The following is a 5,227-nucleotide window of genomic DNA, read 5'->3' as shown; positions in this document are numbered from 1 at the left end:
CTATGTAGTATTGAGTTCCAGTGATGTAATCAGAATTCCATCTCTCTCACAATTCCTGGCTGTTGAGAATTGAAGTAGGTTTGTTCTAGGGTAGGCTCTGTTTGCAAAGGAGCTCCAGAGGTTCTTACACAGCCTGTGAGGTAATTGATAAGCTCCCATATTCAACAACCTATTATGGATAAAAAGCATATTCATCAATACATGGAGGTTATTGACTGCACAGTAAATTATAATCATGCAATTTTCAATTTGGGTAATCATTAGTTCTAAGCTTTACTAAGTGACTTGTGATCCAGATATTCAGATACTCGACAGTACCACAATCTCTAATAGGTTCTTACCCACAAGTGCTTTGTCTCTGCCTGGGAATTCAACTGTTACCAGTGTGTACTTGGACAGTTTCAGGAGCTGCTTAGAAATGGTTGTAAGATGGTATCCCAGGGGCAGCCCTCAATTAGTGACAAGCAGGAGTTTAAAGATAAATCCCCCCGTTCCTCATTTCTCTGCAGGACATCAACTTACAAAGTTTCCCAGAAGTCTCCAGGAGGGTTGAGTCTCAGCACCACAGTGGTCACCACCTGCTTATGAATTAATGGAACTTGTGTTGGCTTCTTTCCTTCTCTGTCTCACTCCCCAGCTCTACTAGTGGTGCTTCCAGGGATCACCTCCCAAGTAGACAAAATGCCCTCAAATCTTTATCCCCAACTCAAAAGGAACTCTGCCTAAGACAAATCACAAATTTAAAATATGAAATGTTTCTTTTTTTTTTCAGTGTAGCAAACAGGACACACACAAATTGGAAATATTACCACTTCTAATATTGGTACTCAAACATAGCTACTTAGGAGGCTGAGGCAGGAAAATCGCTTGAACCCAGGAGGTGGAGGTTGCAGTGAGCCAAGATCATGCCACTGCACTCCAGCCTGGGTGACAGAGGGAGACTCTGTCTCAAAAGAAGACACCACCGCTCCCGACCCTGATTTTTTCAAAGAAAAGATACTATACAATTCCTTTAGCTTGATAAATAGAGATCATCTCTTCTTGTTCTACTCTGGTGGACATAAATGTATTTTATACAGTAAATAATTCAGTCACTTATTGCCAAACTAAAGGTAAGAACCATTCATTACCTGTTCTACTCGAAAACAGTGCAACACTGCCATGTTCATATATCCTTACAAAAAATAATTACCAGTCCTCTTCTGGCAGACAAAGTTTTGGAATAACAGGAGCATTGCTTAATGTTTGAACTGCATCTGTCCCCTGTTTCTTTCTCTGGAGAGATGCACGGGCAGCATTGCCCAAAGCCAGCATCCTCTCATTGTTTCTTCTGTCTGCCAGAACACCTTTTGCCAGAAGCAACTGGACAATATCTGCATAACCCTTCCAGGCAGCAGCATGCACAGCTGTGTCTCCCAACTTGTTCTATGGCTCAGTTCAGTACTTGGTTGAGTAAATAGCATTGCCACTGTATTTCTGAGATCCCCATGACAAGCCTAGTCTAAGGCAATGCTTCTGGCTTTGTCTCAGCCATTAACACCCACTCAGTTGTCCGAAAACGCTGGCAACTAACACAAGTTGCCTCTTTTGGCTCCTTCACGCAATGGATTGTCTATGGATTCTGCCTGCTCAGCCACATAGTTGCTTGGAATCAGTCCAGTGCTGCCTTTGGAGGTACCTTTCTACCAACTGGCATAATTCATGTCAGTAACATAGATGATATCGCCTTCCTCAAAGCATAGTTCATCTGGAGCTCTGGGTTCCAACATATAGAGGGTTCTGAAGACTTTATCTTGCCCTGGTTTGACCGGTTTCGGTGGCAGCTTCAACATCTCGCTTCCTTGAGCTGCAAATCCTAAAGACCGCGCTGAAAAGCCCACCGCATGCCTGCTACCTAGTACTCTAAGCACCTCAAGGTTTCTTTTTGTCTGGTTTACAGTCACGCACCTTCAAGGACTGGTGCCTACCCTTGGCTCTCGATAATATTTCATTGTGTGGATATATCACATCTCGTTTATCCACTTACCCACTGGGAAACACTTGGCTTCCTTCCACCTTTTGGCTATTGTGGATAATGCTGCTATGAATATGAATATATAAATACCTCTTCAAGCCCTGCTTTCAGTTCTTTTGGGCATTTACCCAAATTGGAACTGCTGGATTCAACACCCTTCATTTTTAATTCTTACAAACCTCATCCCTCTGAGATCACCATCTGGAGTTTGTCACAGAGAAAGGAAGCAAGAATGAGCCAGCCTTTGCTCGGGGGGTTCTGTTAAGGCCAATTCTAAATGGACTTTGAGATCCTCTTGTGGGACTACCCAAGAACACTTTTTGCCATAACTTGTTCTTGGGTCACCGAGTCTTCTCTTCCTCAGCTGCCCCCGATATACCACCATATTTCCTTTGCTCTCAACATCAGCCACTAAGGCTGCTCGTTCTTCACTGGAACTTCATGGACATCTGGATAAAGTTCAAACTCTTTAGCAAGGCAAACAGGAGAACCGTATTTGTAATCTGGTTCTTGCCTACCTCTTTAGACTTATGCCTGAGAGTTCCTACAGATGCATGGCATTTTGAGATAGAATGGGGTGTCAGGAATGACTGATGAGGCTCAGGAATGGGAAGACAGCAATGCAAGTGTATGTACATGTCTACAGTTATAGACCATTTGTGCATGTGTGTCTGTGTGTGTATGTGTATGGGTGTATAGATAGATCGACTAATTTTTTTGCCACCATGCTTAGCTAATTTTTTAAATTATTTTTATTTTTAGTAGAGATGGGATCTCACTATGTTGCCCAGGCTGATCTCCAACTTTTGGCTCAAGCATTCCTCCTGCCTCAGCCTCCTAAAGGGCCAGGATTATAGGCATGAGCTCCCATGCCTAGCTCATAAATAGACTAATTTTATATAAATGAAATACTTTTCTGTATATACATATATTTTTAAAATTTATTTTTATTAATTGATTTGTTTTTGAGATGGAGTCTCACTCTGTGGCCCAGACTGTAGTGCAGTGGCATGATCTCAACTCACTGCAACCTCTGCCTCCTGGATTCAAGTGATTTTCCTGCATCAGCCTCCTGAGTAGCTGGGATTATAGGCACACACCACGATGCCTGGCTAAGGTTTTGTCTTTTTAATTTTATTTTATTTTATTGCATTTTAGGTTTTGGGGTACATGTGCAGAACATGCAAGACATTTGCATAGGTACACACATGGCAGTGTGTTTTGCTGCCTTCCTCCACTTCACCCGCATTTGGCATTTCTCCCCAGGCTATCCCTCCCCAGCTCCCCCCCCGGCACTGTCCCTCCACTCTTCCCCCCAATAGACCCCAGTGTTTGGTATTCCCTTCCCTGTGTCCATGTGTTCTCATTTTTCATCACCCACCTATGAGTGAGAATATGCGGTATTTCATTTTCTATTCTTGTGTCACTTTGCTGAGAATGATGTTCTCCAGATTCATCCACGTCCCTACAAACGACATGAACTCTTCACTTTTGATTGCTGCATAATATTCCATGGTGTATATGTGCCACATTTTCCCAATCCAGTCTATCATTGATGGGCATTTGGGTTGGTTCCAGGTCTTTGCTATTGTAAACTGTGCTGCAATGAACATTCGTGTGCATCTATCCTTATAGTAGAACGATTTATAGTCCTTTGGATATATACCCAGTAATGGGATTGCTGGGTCAAATGGAATTTCTATTTCTAGGTCCTTGAGGAATCGCCACACTGTCTTCCACAATGAATGAACTAATTTACACTCCCACCAACAGTGTAAAAGTGTTCCTATTTCCCCACATCCTCTCCAGCATCTGTTGTCTCCAGATTTTTTAATGATCACCATTCTAACTGGCGTGAGATGGTATCTCAATGTAGTTTTGATTTGCATTTCTCTAATGACCAGTGATGATGAGCATTTTTTCATATGTTTGTTGGCCTCATGTATGTCTTCTTTTGTAAAGTGTCTGTTCATATCCTTTGCCCACTTTTGAATGGGCTTGTTTTTTTCTTGTAAATCTGTTTGAGTTCTTTGCAGATTCTGGATATCAGCCCTTTGTCAGATGGGTAAACTGCAAAAATTTTTTCCCATTCTGTTGGTTGCCGATTCACTCTAATGACTGTTTCTTTTGCCATGCAGAAGCTGTGGAGTTTGATTAGGTCCCATTTGTCTATTTTGGCTTCTGTTGCCAATGCTTTTGGTGTTTTGGTCATGAAGTACTTGCCTACGCCTATGTCCTGAATGGTTTTGCCTAAATTTTATTCTAGAGTTTTTATGGTGTGAGGTCTTATGTTTAAGTTGAGACAGAGTCTTGCTCTGTCACCCAGGCTGGAGTGCAGTGGTGTGATCTTGGCTCACTGCAACCTCTGCCCCCCAGGTCCAAGCAGTTCTCCTGCCTCAATCTCCTGAGTAGCTGGGATTACAGGCGTGCATCACCACACCCAGCTAATTTTTTGCATGTTTGGTGGAGAGAGGGTTTCTCACCATGTTGGCCAGGCTGGTCTTGAACTCCTGACCTTTACGTTATCCACCTGCCTTGGTGTCCCAAAGTGTTGTGATTACAGGCCACTGCAGCCAGGTTGCATTAGATTCTCATAGGAGCACGAACCATATTGTGAACTGTGCATGCAAGGGATCTAGCCTGCATGCTCCTTATGAGAATCTAATGCCTGATGATCTGTCACTGTCTCCCATCACCCCCAGTTGGGACCATCTAGTTGCTGGAAAACAAGCTCAGGGTTCCCATTGATGCTATATATATTATATATTATAATGTAATAATAATCGAAGTAAAGAGCACAATAAATGTAATGTGCTTGAATCCTGAAACCAAACCATATCCACCCCCACCACCCCATCCTGTTCATGGAAAAATTGTCTTCTATGAAACCAGTTCCTGGTGCCAAAAATGTTGGGGACCACTGCTATAGAACTCTGACATTCATTCATTCATTCATTCATTTACTTTTGTTTTTCTTCAATTAACTCAAAGCTTTGATAGAACTCTTACTTTTAAAACAAAACTCTAGTGTCATTATCATAATAATTCCTTAACATCATCAAGTATCTAACCAATCCCTAAATTTTCCTAAATGCAGCCGGGCACAGTGACTCACACCTGTAATCCCAGCACTTTGGGAGGCTGAGGCAGGAGGATTTCTTGAGCCCAGGATGCGAGGCTGCAGTGAGCTGTGATTGTGCCACTGTGCTCCAG

At 42.6% G+C, this 5,227-nt stretch overlaps 1 pseudogene; it reads right to left on the bottom strand.

Annotated features, from left to right (window-relative positions):
* Window positions 1-1,188: 1,188 nt before the first annotated feature.
* LOC100395607 (osteoclast-stimulating factor 1 pseudogene) lies at window positions 1,189-1,832 on the bottom strand (annotated as a pseudogene).
* Window positions 1,833-5,227: the final 3,395 nt, after the last annotated feature.

This window comes from Callithrix jacchus, chromosome 9 (genome assembly GCF_049354715.1).
Source record: "Callithrix jacchus isolate 240 chromosome 9, calJac240_pri, whole genome shotgun sequence".
NCBI classification, from domain to species: domain Eukaryota; kingdom Metazoa; phylum Chordata; class Mammalia; order Primates; family Cebidae; genus Callithrix; species Callithrix jacchus.
This window is presented reverse-complemented; position numbering and strand designations above follow the sequence as displayed.